The sequence below is a fragment of the Hyperolius riggenbachi genome, chromosome 12, assembly GCF_040937935.1.
Source record: "Hyperolius riggenbachi isolate aHypRig1 chromosome 12, aHypRig1.pri, whole genome shotgun sequence".
In the NCBI taxonomy this organism is placed as follows: Eukaryota; Metazoa; Chordata; class Amphibia; order Anura; family Hyperoliidae; genus Hyperolius; species Hyperolius riggenbachi.
The window spans coordinates 232,819,273-232,841,048 of NC_090657.1; the positions used below are offsets into that span (position 1 = coordinate 232,819,273).

The following is a 21,776-nucleotide window of genomic DNA, read 5'->3' on the forward strand; positions in this document are numbered from 1 at the left end:
ATCCCCCCAGCAGACCGGCAGAAAATAGCATTTTTGATGAGAAAATTTGCATGCAACATTGTTCACGCAGCGTACCGGGTGAACTGTGAACATCGCATGAGGTGTAACATTGCTGTGTGACTTTTCGTGTTACAATGTGTCCATTATGTCGCACCGCAACGCCCCACTGCGAATGGGCGCCTATTTCCTAGTTTCCAAAATAGAATATAATCCAGGTGCCTGCTGTGTTGCAATATATTATATTATATATATTATGGAGGCAAGGAGGGCGGAGACTATCCTAGAGGCAGGGAGGGAGGGAGAGGGGGGGGGGGGGGACAGGCTGGTGAACCTACTATGGGCACCTACCTGGCTAATCTATATAAGGGGCAACTATGCTAGCTACCTATACTGGGGCAACTATACTAGCTACCTATACTGGGGCAACTATACTACCTATACTGGGGCAACTATACTACCTATACTGGGGCAACTATACTAGTTACCTATACTGGGGCAACTATACTACCTATACTGGGGCAACTATACTTTCTATCCTGGGGCAACTATACTAGCTACCTATACTGGGGGCAACTATACTACCTATTCTGGGGCAACTATACTTTCTATCCTGGGGCAACTATACTAGCTACCTATACTGGGGGCAACTATACTACCTATTCTGGGGCAACTATATTAGCTACCTATACTGGGGCAACTATACTAGTTACCTATACTGGGGCAACTATACTACCTATACTGGGGCAACTATACTAGTTACCTATACTGGGGCAACTATACTACCTATACTGGGGCAACTATACTACCTATACTGGGGCTACTATACTTGCTACCTATATTGGGGCAACTATACTAGCTACCTATACTGGGGCAACTATACTACCTATACTGGGGCAAGTATACTAGCTACCTATACTGGGGCAACTATACTAGCTATACGGGGGCAACTATACCACCTATACTGGGGCAAGTATACTAGCTACCTATACTGGGGCAACTATACTAGCTATACGGGGGCAACTATACTACCTATACTGCGGCAACTATACTACCTATTCTGGGGCAACTATACTTGCCACCTATACTGGGGCAACTATACTAGCTACCTATACTGGGTGCAACTATACTAGCTACCTATACTGGGGGCAACTATACTTCCTATACTGGGGCAACTATATTAGCTACCTATACTGGGGCAACTATACTTTCTATACTGGGGCAACTATGCTAGCTACCTATACTGGGGCAACTATACTAGCTACCTATACTGGGGGCAACTATACTTCCTATACTGGGGCAACTATATTAGCTACCTATACTGGGGCAACTATACTTTCTATACTGGGGCAACTATACTACCTATACTGGGTGCAACTATACTAGCTACCTATACTGGGGCAACTATACTAGCTACCTATACTGGGGGCAACTATACTTCCTATATTGGGGCAACTATATTAGCTACCTATACTGGGGCAACTATACTTTCTATACTGGGGCAACTATTCTACCTATACTGGGGCAACTATACTAGCTACCTACACTGGGGGCAACTATACTTCCTATATTGGGGCAACTATATTAGCTACCTATACTGGGGCAACTATACTTTCTATACTGGGGCAGCTATTCTACCTATACTGGGGCAACTATACTAGCTACCTACACTGGGGGCAACTATACTTCCTATATTGGGGCAACTATATTAGCTACCTATACTGGGGCAACTATACTTTCTATACTGGGGCAACTATACTAGCTACCTATACTGGGGGCAACTATACTTCCTATATTGGGGCAACTATACTAGCTACCTATACTGGGGGCAACTATATTAGCTACCTATACTGGGGCAACTATACTACCTATACTGGGGCAACTATACTAGCTACCTATACTGGGGCTATAGTGAAATATCAGTATGTATTACCAATATTTCCTATCATTATTAGCACTGCAAGAGTAGAAAATAGGTACAATTACCGATAATCTACTATTGTTGATTTCTAGGCGCCCTTTTTTCATATCCACCTTCCCTTCCTCCCCTGCTACTAACCCTGAGAAGTGTCCACTAAACTCCACCCTCGCCATCCGCCATATGTTCATAAACCGCCTTACCTGAAGAGGGCTGAAGAAGGACTAGAAGTCCCACAACATGGAACAATCCACAAAGCATTTTGTCACACAAGGACAAAACAAAGATATCCTGCTCAACGTTAGCTGCTCTCGCTGCTCACGCCAACACAAGACTGCCAGTCTGCTGGGCTGTGCTGCCCTTATATGGAGCTGCTGCTGTGATGTCATAATGGGCCACACCCTCTTGTGTTTCCTGGTCACCTGTGTTACCATAGCAACCAGCCACAACACAACCCTCATCCTCCTGCAGCAGGAAACACAAGGGGGTGTGGCCCATTATGACATCACAGCAGCAGCTGCATATAAGGGCAGCACAGCAAACCGGCAGAAAATAGCATTTTTAAAGCGAAAATGACTTTGGGGAAAATTTGCACGCAACATTGTTCACCATCACTGTTAATGCGCGTGTTATGTGGTAATGTACGATATGCAGTGGGCAGGGCTGCCGCACACCGTTAGATCGCAGCATATCGGGTGAACTGTGAACATCGCATGAGGTGTAACATTGCTGTGTGACTTTTCGCGTTACAATGTGTCCATTATGTCGCACCGCAACGCCCCACTGCGAATGGGCGCCTATTTCCTAGTTTCCAAAACGGCCCCGAGCGGGAGCAGGGGCTGCAGGCCCTATTGTTACGCCAGTGATATACACTATATATAAATATATATATATATATATATATATATATATATATATATATATATATATATATATATATATATATATATATATAGATTTTTCAGGTTTTCGCTGTAAAAATAGTTTCAGTAAAAATATAGTTTTTCTTTATTGTCACGCTTTTTATGATTTTTCCCGGTAAAAATATTGTTTTCCGCGCTTTCGTGGTAAAAATAGCGATTTTTCACGTTTTAATGAAAAATGCAAAAATACAACTATTTTGTGTGGAAATTTCTCAAAATTGAAAATCGCATTTTTAAAGCGAAAATTCCCAATTGCCGAGCAGCGCTGCTCACTATGTAACCTTAGGCCTTGAGATGGGATTGGTGAAGCCCCCAGTGCTACAGTCACTGCAATAAAAGCATAAAAACCACAAGAAGTGAGCTCAGGCGGGCTCTCAGCAGGCAGACATGCCCTATGCAGCTCTGTACAGAGTATACAGTGGCTTGCAAAAGTATTCGGCCCCCTTGAAGATTTCCACATTTTGTCACATTACTGCCACAAACATGAATACATTTTATTGGAATTCCACGTGAAAGACCAATACAAAGTGGTGTACACGTGAGAAGTGGAACGAAACTCATACATGATTCCAAACATGTTTTACAAATAAATAACTGCAAAGTGGGGTGTGCGTAATTATTCGGCCCCCTGAGTCGATACTTTGTAGAACCACCTTTTGCTGCAATTACAGCTGCCAGTCTTTTAGGGTATGTCTCTACCAGCTTTGCACATCTAGAGACTGAAATCCTTGCCCATTCTTCTTTGCAAAACAGCTCCAGCTCAGTCAGATTAGATGGACAGCGTTTGTGAACAGCAGTTTTCAGATCTTGCCACAGATTCTCGATTGGATTTAGATCTGGACTTTGACTGGGCCATTCTAACATATGGATATGTTTTGTTTTAAACGATTCCATTGTTGCCCTGGCTTTATATTTAGGGTCGTTGTCCTGCTGGAAGGTGAACCTCTGCCCCAGTCTCAAGTCTTTTGCAGTCTCCAAGAGATTTTCTTCCAAGAATGCCCTGTATTTGGCTCCACCCATCTTCCCATCAACTCTGACCAGCTTCCCTGTCCCTGCTGAAGAGATGCACCCCCAGAGCATGATGCTGCCACCACCATATTTGACAGTGGGGATGGTGTGTTCAGAGTGATGTGCAGTGTTAGTTTTCCGCCACAAATAGCGTTTTGCATTTTGGCCCAAAAGTTCCATTTTGGTCTCATCTGACCAGAGCGTCTTCTTCCACATGGATCAGTTAAAAATGGCGCCCAGCACCGATAGATAAAAACGGCGCACCATTGACTTACATTACGAAACGATATTTATCGTTTTAAATGTTAAAAAATGGCGCCGACCTTTTGAACGAAATTTATCGTTTTAAAACTTTTTTTGTTTGTCCTGCCTGAACGATATTTATTATCTTTTTAACCCCTGCTTTGCTGCCGTTTTGAAAATATCTGCCCGCCGGCTTTAATGTTTAATAGCAAAGCCCCCTTAAACGCTAAAAACACTAAATTTGCAGGGAATGTTAAGAAAAAAATTGTGAACAAGAAATTTTTTTTTTTCAAAAAGACCTTATAGTTTTTGAGAAAATCGATTTTGAATGTTCTCCTTCTGACCGTGGGAAAAGCCCGCCGACTTTAGCGGTTAATAGCAAAGCCCCTTTAAATGCCAGAAACACCAAATGTGTAGGGAAATGTTAAGAAGAACAGTGGGAACAAGAAGAAATTTTTTTTTTCAAAAAGACCTTATTGTTTTTGAGAAAATCGATTTTAAATCTTCAAAGAGATAAATTATCCATTTAAATCGCGTAATGACTTTTCTGCGGAAACAATTCCGCCAACTTTAGCAGTTAATAGCAATGTCCCCTTAAATCCTAGCAACACCAAATTTGCAGGATATGTTAAAAAGATACTGGGAATTTAAACAATATTTAAAAAAAAACTATAAGGTCTTTTTGAAAAAAAAATGTCTTCTTGTTCCCACTGTTCTTCTTAACATTTCCCTACACATTTGGTGTTTCTGGCATTTAGAGGGGCCTTGCTATTAACCGCTAAATTCGGCGGGCGTTTAATTTTCCCACGGTCAGAAGGAGAATATTCAAAATCGATTTTCTCAAAAACTATAAGGTCTTTTTGAAAAAAAAATGTTTTTCTTGTTCACAATTTTTTTCTTAACATTCCCTGCAAATTTGGTGTTTTTAGCGTTTAAGGGGGCTTTGCTATTAAACATTAAAGCCGGCGGGCAGATATTTTCCAAACGGCAGCAAAGCAGGGATTAAAACGATAAATATCGTTCAGGCAGGATTAAAAAAAAAAAATTAAAAATAATAAAAATAAATTTTGTTCAAAAGGTCTGCACTATTTTAACCTTTAAAACGATAAAGTGTAGAGAAACCGAGAGCCCAATATAGTGTAGTATGTTAAGCATAAATGAAGTAAAGGTTATCGTGAGAAAATTATACTCACAAACATGGGTTACCACACAGGCAACCACTGTATAGGCAGGTGTGGAGATTAGACCTGTCCTCACTCAGGGATAAGAAGTCGCTCTCTGTAGATGCGAAAGGGGGTAGATCACCCCTCCACCAGGGGTGGACACGGTATAGCAGTAGGAGAACAGAGGCGCCAGCAGGATAAAAGTGGATAAAAACTTTAAAATTTGCTGGGAGGAAGCGGTGGACTTACCTCCATAAAGCAGACACGAAAGACTGTCTGAATAGTAGTCACATTTATTAATTAGTACCCCAAAACAGTGCAACGCGTTTCGCAGGCCCAGCCCGCTTCATCAGGCAATAAACATGGGGACAAGACAGAATTTCAGCAATAGCCAGTGTAGCGCCTCAGTGGGGCGCTCACTGAGGCGCTACTTCTCCTACTGCTTTAAAACGATAAATATCGTTTTAAACACATATCGGGCAGAAGGGGGCGCCATTATTTAGCCTGCGCCATTTTTCACTGGACCCTCTTCCACATGTTTGCTGTGTCCCCCACATGGCTTGTGGCAAACTGCAAACGGGACTTTTTAGGCCCGGTTCACACTTGCGGTTTTGTAAAAACCGGAACGGATGTCCGGACCGCACCGGTTCCTATCTGGATCAGGTCCGGATCCGGTCCGTTTGCATCCGTTTTCCGTGCGGTATGAACACGGTTGCGGTCCGGATCCGGTTTCTTAAAGAGATAACAACCTGTAAATACCTGGGGTCTGGGAGGTCAGCAGAAGCTCTGGGGTCATTGTTGGAGACAGGTGGACGTGTGGAGACCATCCGTGGATACAGAGACTGCAGTTGGGACCATGGATCCAGTCATTTTTTACTCGTATTACCTGGGAATTCTCTCCTTCCTGTTGTTCACCTACTACTATGTGGGGAGAAGGCCTCACCTCCTCGTTATCAGACATATCATCAGACATGTTGCTGCCAAAGAGCTCCAGCATGAAATCCCTGCTGCTCCACTCTGTGAACGCTGGGCCCATGTGGTCCCCATCCAAAATGGCCACTAGAAAAAGCATAGGAAGTGGGGTAGAACGTCCGGTTTTTATAGCCAGTGTGTTGTGCGCTCTCCGGTTCTCATTGCTTTGTATTGGCCGGATGCAACAGTCAGGCTCCGCTCCGGATACGTCTGCCGGAGGAGCCGGACCAAAACATAGCGCATGTTGGATCTTATGCCGGAGTCCGGATCCGGTCCGGACGAAACGGACGCATGTGAACGGACGCATAGACTTTCATTGCTATGCCGTGCCTCCGTTCCGCATGCGGTCCGGCTCCGGCACGGCGATTCCGGACGGCGACCGCTAATGTGAACCAGGCCTTATGCTTTTCTGTTAACAATGGCTTTCTTCTTGCCACTCTTCAATAAAAGCCAACTTTGTACAGTGCATGACTAATAGTTGTCCTATGTACAGATTCCCCCACCTGAGCTGTAGATCTCTGCAGCTCGTCCAGAGTCACCATGGGCCTCTTGACTGCATTTCTGATCAGCGCTCTCTTTGTTCGGCCTGTGAGTTTAGGTGGACGGCCTTGTCTTGGTAGGTTTACAGTTGTGCCATACTCCTTCCATTTCTGAATGATCACTTGAACAGTGCTTTGTGGGATGTTCATGGCTTTGGAGATCTTTTTGTAACCTAAGCCTGCTTTACATTTCTCAATAACTTTATCCCTGACCTGTATGGTGTGTTCTTTGAACTTCATGGTGTTGTTGCTCCCAAGATTCTCTTAGACAACCTCTGAGGCCGTCACAGAGCAGCTGTATTTGTACTGACATTAGATTACACACAGGCGCACTCTATTTAGTCATTAGCACTCATCAGGCAATGTCTATGGGCAACTTACTGCACTCGGACCAAAGGGGTCTGAATAATTACGCACACCCCACTTTGCAGTTATTTATTTGTTAAAAATGTTTGGAATGATGTATGATTTTTGTTCCACTTCTCATGTGTACACCACTTTGTGTTGGTCTTTCATGTGGAATTCCAATAAAATTGATTCATGTTTGTGGCAGTAATATGACAAAATGTGGAAAACTTCAAGGGGGCTGAATACTTTTGCAAGCCACTGTATATTGTCACTTACCTGTCCCTCAGAGGAGCTCACAACCTAATCCCTACCATAGTCTTACGTTTATGTATGTATCGTGGTCTAGGGCCAATTTAGAGGTAAGCCAATTAAAGGACACCCGAGGCGAAAATAAACAAATGAAATAAACAATTGTATCTATCTTCCTTCTCTTAAAAATAACTTTTTTTAAGATATTCCACAGTTTTATTTTATGTTTAAATCTACTTTTTAAGTTTCAACTGTTTTATTGTTTTTGCTCAATGTCACATTCATTGACATATGCCAGAGATAAAATCTATTAACTATTAACCCTTTTTATCTTTTTCCTGCTCTCAGAAACCATTTTCTGCTAGGAAAGTGTTTTATAGTTGGAATTTCTTATCAGTGAGGGTCACACTGTCGTCACTTCCTGTCAGGAGTCAGGACTAAGTCAGCCACTTACATACCTGATATTTAACTCTTTCAGACAGAGAAAGAAAGAAAAAGGAACATAGCATAGTCATTTGTGTGCTAGGCACCGTACATACCCATGTCTATCTCATCATGTCACCTTTGGTATCCTTTAACTTATCTGTATGGTTTTGGGATGTGGGAGGAAACCGGAGTGCCCTGAGGAAACCCTGCAGACACATGGAGAACATACAAACTCCTTGCAGATGTTGACCTGGCTGGAATATGAACCAAGGACCCAATGTTGCAAGGCAAGAGCGCTAACCACTACGCCACCGCGCTGCCCACTACGCAAATGACTAATGATTAATGTCCGTTGTTAAAGGGGAACTGAAGAGAGAGGTATATGGAGGCTGCCATGTTTATTTCCTTTTAGACAATACCAGTTTCCTGGCAGCCCTGCTGATCCTCTGCCTCTAATACTATTAGTCATAGCCCCTGAACAAGCATGCAGCAGATCAGGTGTTTCAGTGGTTCAGACTTATAAGTCAGATCTGACAAGACTAGCTGCATGCTTGTTTCTGGTTTTAATCAGATACTACTGCAGAGAAATAGACCAGCAGGGCTGCCAGGCAACTGGTATTGATTAAAAGGAAATAAACATGACAGCCTCCATATACCTCTCTCTTAAGTTCCCCTTTAAATGTCCAATTTCAAATAGGTAAATTAGACCAAGAGTATCAGTAAATGTCCAGCGTGTGATCTCTATCACTGGGGTCCAGTGAAAAGTCAAACAGCAATAAGGTTGCTCCACTATTCCCAGAGGCGTATCTGGGTAATAAGGCGCCTATGGCAAACACTGAAAGTGCGCCCTCCCACTCCTTTTTCTCTTGAAGGGTGGCTAGGTTAGTGTGCAGAGTGGGTGGATAGATGAAGGGTGGCTGGGTCTAGGTGAAGGGTGGCTGGGTCCGACTACAGGGTGGCTGGGACAGGGTTGCTGGGTCTGGGTGCAGGGCGAGTCTGCATGCACGGTGGCTTGGGCAGGTTGAAGGGGGGCTGGGTGGGTGGCTAGATGAAGGGTGGCTGGGTGCAGGGTGGGTGGCTAGATGAAGGGTGGCTGGGTGCAGGGTGGCTTGGTGCAGGGTGAAGAGTGGTTGGATGCAGGGTGGCAGGGTGCAGAGTGGCAGGGTGAAGGGTGGCTGGGTGCTGGGTGAGGGGTGGCTGGGTAAAGGGTGGCTGGGTGCATGAAGGGTGGCTGGCTGCTGGGTGCAGGGTGGCTGGGTGCTGGGTGAATAGTGGCTGGGTGCAGGGTGACTGGGTGCAGGGTGAGTCTGCATGCACGGTGGCTTGGGCAGGTTGAAGGGGGGCTGGGTGGGTGGCTAGATTAGTGTTGGGCGAACATCTAGATGTTCGGGTTCGGGCCGAACAGGCCGAACATGGCCGCGATGTTCGGGTGTTCGACCCGAACTCCGAACATAATGGAAGTCAATGGGGACCCGAACTTTTGTGCTTTGTAAAGCCTCCTTACATGCTACATACCCCAAATTTACAGGGTATGTGCACCTTGGGAGTGGGTACAAGAGGAAAAAAAAATTAGCAAAAAGAGCTTATAGTTTTTGAGAAAATAGATTTTAAAGTTTCAAAGGGAAAACTGTCTTTTAAATGGGGGAAATGTCAGTTTTCTTTGCACAGGTAACATGCTTTTTGTCGGCATGCAGTCATAAATGTAATATATATAAGAGGTTCCAGGAAAAGGGACCGGTAACGCTAACCCAGCAGCAGCACACGTGATGGAACAGGAGGAGGGTGGCGCAGGAGGAGAAGGCCACGCTTTGAGACACAACAACCCAGGCCTTGCATGAGGACAAGAAGCGTGCGGATAGCATGCTTTGTACCGCCATGCAGTCATAAATGTAATAAAGATAAGTGGTTCAATAAACAGGGACCACGCGGCAACGCTAACCCAGCAGCAGCAGACGTGATGGAACAGGAGGAGGCGCAGGAGGAGAAGGCCACGCTTTGTGAGACACAACAACCCAGGCCTTGCATGAGGACAAGAAGCGTGCGGATAGCATGCTTTGTACCGCCATGCAGTCATAAATGTAATAGAGATAAGTGGTTCAATAAACAGGGACCACGCGGCAACGCTAACCCAGCAGCAGCAGACGTGATGGAACAGGAGGAGGCGCAGGAGGAGAAGGCCACGCTTTGTGAGACACAACAACCCAGGCCTTGCATGAGGACAAGAAGCGTGCGGATAGCATGCTTTGTACCGCCATGCAGTCATAAATGTAATAAAGATAAGAGGTTCCATAAACAGGGACCGGCAACGCTAACCCAGCAGCAGCAGCAGCAGCACACGTGATGGAACAGGAGGAGGCGCAGGAGGAGAAGGCCACGCTTTGTGAGACACAACAACCCAGGCCTTGCATGAGGACAAAAAGCGTGCGGATAGCATGCTTTGTACCGCCATGCAGTCATAAATGTAATAAAGATAAGAGGTTCCATAAACAGGGACCGGCAACGCTAACCCAGCAGCAGCAGCAGCAGCACACGTGATGGAACAGGAGGAGGCGCAGGAGGAGAAGGCCACGCTTTGTGAGACACAACAACCCAGGCCTTGCATGAGGACAAGAAGCGTGCGGATAGCATGCTTTGTACCGCCATGCAGTCATAAATGTAATAAAGATAAGAGGTTCCATAAACAGGGACCGGCAACGCTAACCCAGCAGCAGCAGCAGCAGCACACGTGATGGAACAGGAGGAGGCGCAGGAGGAGAAGGCCACGCTTTGTGAGACACAACAACCCAGGCCTTGCATGAGGACAAAAAGCGTGCGGATAGCATGCTTTTTACCGCCATGCATGCAGTCATAAATGTAATAAAGATAAGAGGTTCAATAAACAGGGACCGGGCGGCAACGCTAACCCAGCAGCAGCAGCACACGTGATGGAACAGGAGGAGGCGCAGGAGGAGAAGAAGGCCATGCTTTTTGAGACACAACAACCCAGGCCTTGCATGAGGACAAAAAGCGTGCGGATATAGCAGCAATGCTTTTTGCCGCCATGCAGTCATAAATGTAATACAGATGAGAGGTTCAATAAACAGGGACCGGAAACGCTAAACCATCCCAGATGTTCATTGTACACAGAAGGATCCGCAGACCAGGTGCTGGTAGAAAAATGCTGTTTTTTCTTTATTCAAAAAATTCCATGTTGCATAGCAATAAAACCACAGGGTTCAACTGACGCGTGTCGGGCTTACAATCTGCCCTTAGTCATAGTTAAAAGTGAACCTGCAAGGGGAAGGCTTTATGTAGGTGGGAGAAGATCAAGCTCCACCCCATACCTCAAAACAGCCTTCACCTTAAAGGAGACATGTACAAATGTGCATAATACATAGATACATAAGAAAATTATACAATATGTCAAAGATTAATAAACGAATTAAAAAGTTAATCTAAATGTAAAAAATCATCTCTAGAAAAACAATGTACCTCCAATTGCCCAAGAAGAAGGGCCACACAGAAAGGGAGAGAAGGAGAGAAAACCTGGATCCCCAGAGAGGGTGAGAAAAGAGGAAAGGGGCAAGATTAATGGTTCCACTCTATGACAAATTTGTCCGAATAGATTGTGGTGGGGATTTTTTTAACTCTTAAGCCCCTAGGGATGATGCCCTTACTAATGTAATGTTTTAAACTGGTGACGTCCCACCACAAGCGCACCTCCTTATCCATCAGGCACTCCAATGTGGTGCACAAAGAATGTAATGTAAGTTCTGGTTGCAGGCTAACTGCATTACTGTCACCTGAAAAAACCGACATGAACTTATTTTTGCGATCGGAGTCTTGCAAGAGGTCACCAAAGGTATTTAAATTTATATTAGGATCAAAATTGTAATCTGGTGCACTGACATTGTCAGTCTGTCTAGAAGACACCTCTGAAGAGCCGAAAGCTATTTCATTCTACACAGTGTCATTAGAAGACAAATCCACATCTGCATTGGCAGGCTGATCAGGTGACCGTGCAGTTTCAACAGCTTGAATAGACAAAACATGATCAGTAGATGGCAAAAGATACCCAGAATTAATGTTAGAAGACATAGGTAAAGCACCACCTGGCATTAACACAGATGAGTGATCCTGATATTGGCCAGTATACATAGGCCGGTGTGAAAAGCCAGCAGAATGTTCCAATGCATGGTAAGGGAATGATATGTGGGTGGGCATGTTACCGAGAGATGGCAAGTGGGGAGGTGGTGCAAAGGGAGTAAAGTTCAGTCTCTGGAAGTCTATGAGAGAAGGTTGCATGCCTGTATAGGTGGATAAATTCTGGTTAGAAACCAAAGTCTGTGGTAGGGCATGAGAGATAACAGCAGCACTTGTGGCAATAGTATTGGACAAAGCCAAAGATTGAGAGGCTAAAGTTGGATAAGTACCAGCAAAGGTGTTGATTCCACATGAATGCTTTGAAATAGCCCCCAGACAATATGGCACAGAAGATTGTGTATATAAGTCACTAACCGTATGTCCAGGTTTGTGAAAGTCCTCAGAGAAAACCATGGACGGTAGCCTGGGGCAAGAGAGCGTGGCAGCGGTGGTGGGATAAGTATCCTGCCGCTGTTTTGCCAGGTGGAAAAGATCCTGTGTCGGCGGCTGGGAGAGGAGAGGTGAGCTAGGAGAACTATGTGATTCCGGGACTCTAGATGCCAGCTCCATCTCTCGCCGAGGATCCGTCATGACGTCATTTCCGGGGGAAGTGTGTCCCTCTGGTGTTCCGCCGGCTGTAGCGGCAGATAGCGGAGGTTCCCCTGTAGCATGCTCACCGCCAAGCACGGACAGCGCAACTGTGGTGGAGCTGGATTCTCTCCCCTAGTTCCTTTCAATCTCCCCTCCCGTCCCGTCCCCCTACCTGGCTCGCAACGGTGGGATCTTATCCCTGTGGTTTTACAACCTGTCACTATTGCCATTGTCACAAAAAGGGATCTTCTATAGTTTCTTTTGCCACTGGCACTAGTCTTCCCATCAAACAGTATGTGAATTGTGATACTAAATATGTGATTTATGTGATTTCTTGTACTGTGTGCCACTTACAATATGTGGGGTGTACCACCCGCAATTTGAGAGCTCGCATTGCAGAACATTATTGTGGCACAAATTGGAACACCTTCAAAAAGTCGGTGGTTTCCAAACATTTTCAAAACGTACATAAAGGTGATCTTTCCTCTTTTGTTTTTCAAGGGGTTGAGCGGGTGGTGAGTCCGAAGAGGGGTGGGGATACGTACAAGTTGCTTTTAAGGCGAGAGGCATATTGGATTTATAAAATGGACACTCGCATCCCTAAGGGTCTAAATACACGTTGGGATCTGAGTTTAGTCTATGATCATTAATCTTGCCCCTTTCCTCTTTTCTCACCCTCTCTGGGGATCCAGGTTTTCTCTCCTTCTCTCCCTTTCTGTGTGGCCCTTCTTCTTGGGCAATTGGAGGTACATTGTTTTTCTAGAGATGATTTTTTACATTTAGATTAACTTTTTAATTCGTTTATTAATCTTTGACATATTGTATAATTTTCTTATGTATCTATGTATTATGCACATTTGTACATGTCTCCTTTAAGGTGAAGGCTGTTTTGAGGTATGGGGTGGAGCTTGATCTTCTCCCACCTACATAAAGCCTTCCCCTTGCAGGTTCACTTTTAACTATGACTAAGGGCAGATTGTAAGCCCGACACGCGTCAGTTGAACCCTGTGGTTTTATTGCTATGCAACATGGAATTTTTTGAATAAAGAAAAAACAGCATTTTTCTACCAGCACCTGGTCTGCGGATCCTTCTGTGTACATTTGTGGACTGGCTTGGCTCTTTTGATCCTGCACCTGCTGGCTAGTCCCTAGGGGGTAGAGCGTTCTGAACTTTTCTATTGCCCAGATGTTCATTGGTCATGTTACTTAGTTGGGGTCCTGGAGTGTTGCGTAGTCGTTTCCAATCCAGGATTGATTCATTTTAATTTGAGTCAGACGGTCTGCATTTTCTGTGGAGAGGCGGATACGCCGATCTGTGACGATGCCTCCGGCAGCACTGAAACAGCGTTCCGACATAACGCTGGCTGCCGGGCAAGCCAGCACCTCTATTGCGTACATTGCCAGTTCGTGCCAGGTGTCTAGCTTCATGCCCGGTTTCAGGTCCAGCCACAAATCCGTCTGTTCCTTTATTCCCCTCCAAATTTCCTCCCCTGTGTGCTGCTTATCCCCAAGGCAGATCAGCTTCAGCAACGCTTGCTGACGCATGCCAACAGCTGTGCTGCACTGCTTCCACGATCCTACTGCTGCTGGTGCTGGGTTAGCGTTTCCGGATGAGGTACAGCTTTGAGATGCGTTGGAGGAGAAGGAGTCAGAGAGGTAGGTGCTGCTGTTGTTATCCAGTGGGAGGGACGGCGGTGCAGCTGTTTGCGGCGTGGGCAACACCCGCGCCGTAGCAGGTGAGGAATCGCTGCCAGGCTCCACAAGGTTCACCCAGTGCGCGGTAAGGGAGATGTATCGACCCTGGCCGAACGCACTCGTCCAGGTGTCAGTGGTGAGGTGAACCTTGCAGGCAACGGCATTCTTCAAGCTTCGGGTTATTTAGCTGACCACGTGCTCATGCAACTCAGGCACTGCAGAACGCGCAAAGTGGTAGCGGCTGGGAACCACGTAACGTGGGATGGCCACTGACATCATGCCCTTGAAGCTGTTTGTCTCCACCACTCGATATGGCAGCATTTCGCAGGCCAGAACCTTGGCTATGCTGGCTGGCTGTTACTGCCACGGCCCGGGGGTCATTTGCTGGCAATTTCCTCTTGCGCTCAAACATCTCAGAGACAGACAACTCAACCGTAGGGCTGCACACCGAAGGGCTGTTGGTTGTTGTGTTTGATGAACACTGGGAGACCTCAAGAGCACTAGTCCGGAAAGTGACAGTGTCAGCATCGTCTGATGTTTGTGAATGTTGTGAACCACGCAATGGCTGGGCTACTGCTGCTGCTGAGGCGGGTCTGGTGGTGAGTCTGGTGAACCCAAGGGAGGCAGTGTTGCTGGTGGTACCCTGTCCTGCCGCGTTTGCCCACAGAGTGGGATGTTTGGATAGAATGTGGCGGCTCATGCTGGTGGTGGAGAGGTTGTTAACACTTTTCCCCCTGCTCAGGCGGGTCTTGCACACCTTGCAAATCGCCATGGTAACATCCTCAGTGCAGTCTTCAAAGAAAGCCCAGACTTTGGAGCACCTGCCTTGCTGGCGATTTCTGTTTGCGCCTCTTTTGCCTCTCACTTGAACTTCCATGCTTGCGGTGCCTGAAATTGCGCGCCGCCTACCTTGTGGCACAAGGCGAATTCGTGCAGCAGTGGGTTCCTCAACAGACTCATCTGTGCTGCTGCTACGACGGCGATGTTCTCGTTCAGAAACAAAATCTGGGTCTATGTCCACATTGTCCATACCCTCCTCTTCCATCTCCTCAAACTCGTCATATGTCATTGTGGGGGGCCGCCGCCGTGGAGTAGAGCTCCCCAGAACAACCTCTGCGCAGCTCACTCCAATGTCGTCTGGTTATCTGGCAGTTGTGTGCGTGGTGTCGCTGCCGGTTGTGTCAGCTTTGTGCCCACTGGCTCCTTGTAACTGGCTGAGGACTCGGACCTCGTGCGTGATGTGCTGGTGCTGCTTAACCCACTGCTGGACGCTTGAGAGGTCATCCAAGTAATTATCTGGTCCTGTTCTTTTGGATCTGTGAGGGTTGTTGTCCTGGACAACATGGGCGGTATTGAGTGGGTTTTCTTGGGTGCTCCCCTGTGGCCTGTACGTGAACCGTCAGGGGAAACACCTCTTCCCTTGCCCCTCCCTCTTTCACCGGATTTCTTCCTCATTTCACTTATCCTTAAAGTACACGCTGACTGGCAGCAGTACAGTGGCAGTACAGAAATGCTATACAGTGGTGGGTGAGCGGTGTACCACTATTGTCAGCAGCGACACAGAGCACAATGCTATACAGTGGCGGGTGAGCGGTGTACTACTGTTCCCAGCAGACACAGAGTGGAAGTAAACACAATGCTATATAGTGTGGCTGAGCCGTGTACACAGAGTGGCATTAAACACAATGCTATATAGTCTGCTATATAGTCACCCCGAACAGGGTGATGTTCTGCAGAACCCGAACAGTGGCAAACACTGTTCGCCCAACACTACTGGGAGGGAACGCAGATTTTAGTACCTAAACACACGATACAACATGTTTTCCGGGGTCAGACTCTGAGGCACATACAGATGGTCCCGATCATCATCCTCATCATACAACTCTTCTCCTGAGTCTGACCCACCCACCACCTCTGCCACCCCAACATCCCCAGACACAGACCCCTCATCGTCCTCAACATTAACTTGGGATGCTGGCCTGAGCCAGACCTCCTCCTCCACATCAGGCCCCATCATCTCCTCAATGGCAGCCCTCATTAATCGCTCTGGCGACGGACCGATGGACACAACGTTCTCCTCCGGGGAGGGCTGCTGCTGACCACTGGCTGCTGGGGTGGATGTTATAGCTTGCGTGGGGCGTTGGCTGTTGCTGTTGTTAGGAGTGCTGCTCACAGCGGAGGTCTCTGGGGAACTCATGTTGAGCTCATATAGTGGTTGACGGTGAGTGGAGTATTACTGATCCCAGCAATATACACACTGACTGGCAGAGTACGCAATGCTATATAGTGTGGCTGAGCGGTGTACACAGAGTGGCAGTAAACACAATGCTATATAGTCTGGCTGAGCGAGCGGTGTACTACTGTTCCCAGCAGAATCAGAGTGGCAGTAAACAATGGTATATAGTCTGGCTGAGCAGTGTACACAGAGTGTCAGTAAACAATGGTATATAGTCTGGCTGAGCGGTGTACACAGAGTGTCAGTAAACAATGGTATATAGTCTGGCTGAGCGGTGTACACAGAGTGTCAGTAAACAATGGTATATAGTCTGGCTGAGCGGTGTACACAGAGTGTCAGTAAACAATGGTATATAGTCTGGCTGAGCGGTGTACACAGAGTGTCAGTATACAATGGTATATAGTCTGGCTGAGCGGTGTACACAGAGTGTCAGTAAACAATGGTATATAGTCTGGCTGAGCGGTGTACACAGAGTGTCAGTAAACAATGGTATATAGTCTGGCTGAGCGGTGTACACAGAGTGTCAGTAAACAATGGTATATAGTATGGCTGAGCGGTGTACACAGAGTGTCAGTAAACAATGGTATATAGTCTGGCTGAGCGGTGTACACAGAGTGTCAGTAAACAATGGTATATAGTCTGGCTGAGCGGTGTACACAGAGTGTCAGTAAACAATGGTATATAGTCTGGCTGAGCGGTGTACACAGAGTGTCAGTAAACAATGGTATATAGTCTGGCTGAGCGGTGTACACAGAGTGTCAGTAAACAATGGTATATAGTCTGGCTGAGCGGTGTACACAGAGTGTCAGTAAACAATGGTATATAGTATGGCTGAGCGGTGTACACAGAGTGTCAGTAAACAATGGTATATAGTCTGGCTGAGCGGTGTACACAGAGTGTCAGTAAACAATGGTATATAGTCTGGCTGAGCGGTGTACACAGAGTGTCAGTAATCAATGGTATATAGTCTGGCTGAGCGGTGTACACAGAGTGGCAGTAAACACAATGCTATATATAGCGTGGCTGAGCGAGGTGCACAGTGGCAGTACACACAATGCTATATAGTCAGGCTAAGCCGTGTACACAGAGTGTCAGAAAACACAATGCTATATATAGCGTGGCTGAGCGAGGTGCACAGTGGCAGTACACACAATGCTATATAGTCAGGCTAAGCCGTGTACACAGAGTGTCAGAAAACACAATGCTATATATAGCGTGGCTGAGCGAGGTGCACAGTGGCAGTACACACAATGCTATATAGCCAGGCTAAGCCGTGTACACAGAGTGTCAGAAAACACAATGCTATATATAGCGTGGCTGAGCGAGGTACACAGTGGCAGTAAACAATGCTATATATATAGTGTGGCTGAGCGAGCGGTGTACTACTGTTCCCAGCAGCGACACACAATGACTGGGGGGGACCCTGGCTAGCGTGGCTGGAGAGCGAACTACCCTGCCTGCCTACCCAAAGCTAAACCCACAGAGAAATGGCGGAGATATGACGTGGTTCGGGTATTTATGTACCCGAACCACGTGACCGTTCGGCCAATCGGAGCGCGTTCGGGCCCGAACCACGTGACCCGTTCGGCCAATCACAGCGCTAGCCGAACGTTCGGGGAACGTTCGGCCATGCGCTCTTAGTTCGGCCATGTGGCCGAACGGTTTGGCCGAGCACCGTCAGGTGTTCGGCCGAACTCGAACATCACCCGAACAGGGTGATGTTCTGCAGAACCCGAACAGTGGTGAACACTGTTCGCCCAACACTAGGCTAGATGAAGGGTGGCTGGGTGCAGGGTGGGTGGCTAGATGAAGGGTGGCTGGGTGCAGGGTGGCTTGGTGCAGGGTGAAGAGTGGTTGGATGCAGGGTGGCAGGGTGCAGAGTGGCAGGGTGAAGGGTGGCTGGGTGCTGGGTGAGGGGTGGCTGGGTAAAGGGTGGCTGGGTGCATGAAGGGTGGCTGGCTGCTGGGTGCAGGGTGGATGGGTGAAGGGTTGCAGGGTGGCTGGGTGCTGGGTGAATAGTGGCTGGGTGCAGGGTGACTGGGTGCAGGGTGGCTGGGTGAAGAGTGGCTGGGTGCTAGCTGAAGGGTGGCTGGGTAAAGGGTGGCTGGGTAAAGGGTGAAGGATGGCTGGGTGAATAGTGGCTGGGTGTGGGGTGGCTGGGTGCAAGGTGGTTGGGTAAATAATGGCTGGGTGAAGGGTGGCTGGCTGCAGGGTGGCTGGGTGAAGGGTGGCGGGGTGAAGGGTGGCGGGGTGAAGGGTAACTGGGTGCAGGGTGCTGGGTTAAGGGAGGCTGGGTGAAGGGTGGCTGGGTGCTGGGTGAATATTGGCTGGGTGCAAGGTGGCTGGGAGCTGGGTGAAGCGTGGCTGGCTGCAGGGAGGCTGGGTGAAGGGTAACTGGGTGCAGGGTGGGTGGGTGAAGGGTGGCTGGGTGCAGGGTGAATAGTGGCTGGGTGCTGGATGGCTGGGTGAAGGGTGGCTGGGTGCTGGGTGAAGGGTAACTGGGTGCTGGGTGAAGGGTGGCTGGGTGCAAGGTGGCTGGGTGCTGGGTGAAGGATGGCTAGCTGCAGGGAGGCTGGGTGAAGGGTAACTGGTTGCATGGTGACTGAGTGAAGGGTGGCTGGGTGCGGGGTGAATAGTGGTTGGGTGGCTGGGTGAAGGGTGGCTGGGTAAAGGATGGGTGGCTGTGTAAAGGGTGCTGGGTGAAGAGTGGCTGGCTGCAGGGATGCTGGGTGAAGGGTAACTGGGTGCAGGGTGGCTGGGTGAAGGGTGGCTGGGTGCAGGGTGAATAGTGGTTGGGCGCTGGGTGCCTGGGTGAAGGGTGGCTGGGTAAAGGGTGGGTGGCTGTGTAAAGGGTGGGTCACTGGGTAAAGGGTGGGTCACTGTGTAATGCACCACACACAGCTGTTTGTGTAGTGACGGCCGTGCTTGACTGGTGCACACCATGACGAGAGTGCAGGTGATAGCGGCTTTCCAGCCCATATGGTCGCCGGGCTGAGGTAGGTCAATGACAGAACAGTGACTGTCCAGCTGATTGAATTTGGTCTGCCCACAATAAAGCACCCTCATTATCTTGGGTGTGGCAAATTCTGACAGCTCTGGCCACAGGTCAAGCCTGCGCACCCAGTAGTCCAGGGGTTAATCGCTGCTCACAGTGTCTACATCCACATTTAAGGCCAGGTAGTTGGCTACCTGCCGGTCCAAGCGTTGGTGGAGGGTGGATCCGGAAGGGCTAAGGCAAGACATTGGACTAAAGAATGTCCGCATGTCCGACATCACCATGAGATCGCTAGAGCATTCTGTCCTTGCCTGCGTGGACATGGGAAGAGGAGGATTACTGGCAGTGGCACCTTTATTCCGTTGTGCTGTGACATCACCCTTAAACGTACTGTAAAGCATAGTTGCCAGCTTGTTCTGCAAGTGCTGCATCCTTTCTGCCTTCTGGTGATTTGGAAACATCTCTGCCACTTTGTGCCTATACCGAGGGTCTAGTAGCGTGGCCACCCAGTACAGCTCATTCCCCTTGAGTTTTTTTATACGGGGGTCCCTCAGCAGGCTGGACAGCATGAAAGACGCCATCTGCACAAAGTTGGATGCTGACATACTATCCATCTCCTCTTGCTCTTCCTCAGTGATGTCAGCTAAGTTCTCCTCCTCCCCCCAGCCACGAACAATACCACAGGAAATGTGAGCAGCACAAGCCCCCTGCGACACCTGCTGCGGTTGTTCTTTCGTCTCCTCCTCCAAAACCCCCCCACCTTCCTCATCATCTGACTCCTCTTCCCCACACGACTCTTCCTCCTCCTCCTCCTCACTCACTGTGCTGCCACAGGTGTTGAGGAATCATCTGCTTCTTCTGAGAATTGATCCCACAACTCTTCTTCCTGTTCAGGCTCCTCCACAGCTTGATCCACCACTCTACGCATGGCACGCTCCAGGAAGAAAGCATATGGGATCAAATCGCTGATGGCGCCTTCACTGCAACTCACCAGGTTTGTCACCTCCTCAAACGGCCGCGTGAGCCTGCAGGCATTTTGCATGAGTGTCCAGTACTTCGGCAAGAACATCCCCATCTGCCTAGAGCATGTCCTTTGACTGGGGTTGTAGAGATACTGTTTGACAGCTTTCTCCTGTTGTAGCAGGTGGTTGAACATCAGGAGCGTTGAAATCCATCGAGTCGGGCTACCGCAAATCAAGTGTCTCACCGGCAATTTGTTTCTCCGCTGAATATCGGCAAAGCGTGCCGTGGCCGCGTAAGGCCACCTGAAATGTCCACACACTTTCCTGGACTGCTTCAGGATGTCCTGTAAGCCTGGGTACTTAGACACAAATCTCTGAATTATGAGATTCAGCACATGTGCCATGCAGGGTACAAGTGTCAACTTTCCCAAATTCAAAGCCGAAATGAGATTGCTGCCGTTGTCACACACCACGTTGCCGATCTCCAGTTGGTGCTGAGTCAGCCACTGATCCACCTGTTTATTCAGAGCAGCCAGGAGAGCTGCTCCAGTGTGACTCTCCGCTTTGAGGCAAGACATGTCTAAGATGGCGTGTCACCGTCGTACCTGGCATGCAGCATAGGCCCTGGGGAGCTGGGGCTGTGTAGCTGGAGAGGAGATCGCAGCACCAGTAGAGATGAACTGCCACTTAGCCAAGGAGGAAGAGGAGGATGACAGCGAAGAGGATGTAGCAGGAGGAGAGGAGGTGGCAGAAGGCCTGCCTGCAAGACGTGGAGGTGTCACAACTAGGTCTGCTGCACAGCCACATACTCCATGCTTGCCAGTGGTCACCAGGTTGACCCAATGGGCTGTGTAAGCAATGTACCGTGCTAGGCAGACCAGGCATCCGTGGTCAGATGAACCCTTGACCCAACACTGTGTGCCAGAGATGACACCACTTGCCTTTCAACTTCACGGTACAGTTTGGGTATCGCCTTTTTGGAGAAATAATTGTGGCCTGGTATCTTCCACTGCAGTATCCTAATGGCCACAAATTTTCGGAAGGCCTCAGAGTCCACCAGCTGGTATGGTAACAGCTGGTGAGATAACAGTTCCGCCAAGCCAGCTGTCAGACGCTGGGCAAGGGGGTGACTGGCAGACATTGGCTTCTTCTGCTCAAAGATTGCCCTCACAGACACCTGGCTGCTGCTGTGAAGCAGTAACCGCTCAAGTTGAAAGGTGGAGTGGAGGAGGGTGGCTGTGATTGTGAAGGTGCAAGAGAGAAAGCGGCTGAACATGATGCACCTGAAGGAGGGAGAGGAGAAGGAGGGTGGCTTTGCTTTTGTGTGCTGCTTTTCCTCAGGTGGTCTTCCCATTGCAGTTTGTACCTTTTCTCCATGTGCCTTCATAA

The 21,776-nt window shown here is 48.2% G+C and overlaps 1 protein-coding gene and 1 long non-coding RNA gene across 2 annotated transcripts in view; one reads left to right on the forward strand and one right to left on the reverse strand.

Moving 5' to 3' along the window:
* LOC137541811 (uncharacterized) overlaps positions 1-21,776 on the forward strand; it is a 344,602-nt gene that overhangs the window by 187,159 nt on the left and 135,667 nt on the right. The window lies entirely within an intron of this gene.
* Positions 1-21,776, reverse strand: part of LOC137541125 (uncharacterized) — a 39,619-nt gene that overhangs the window by 10,184 nt on the left and 7,659 nt on the right. The gene's annotated exons all lie outside the window — the stretch shown is intronic.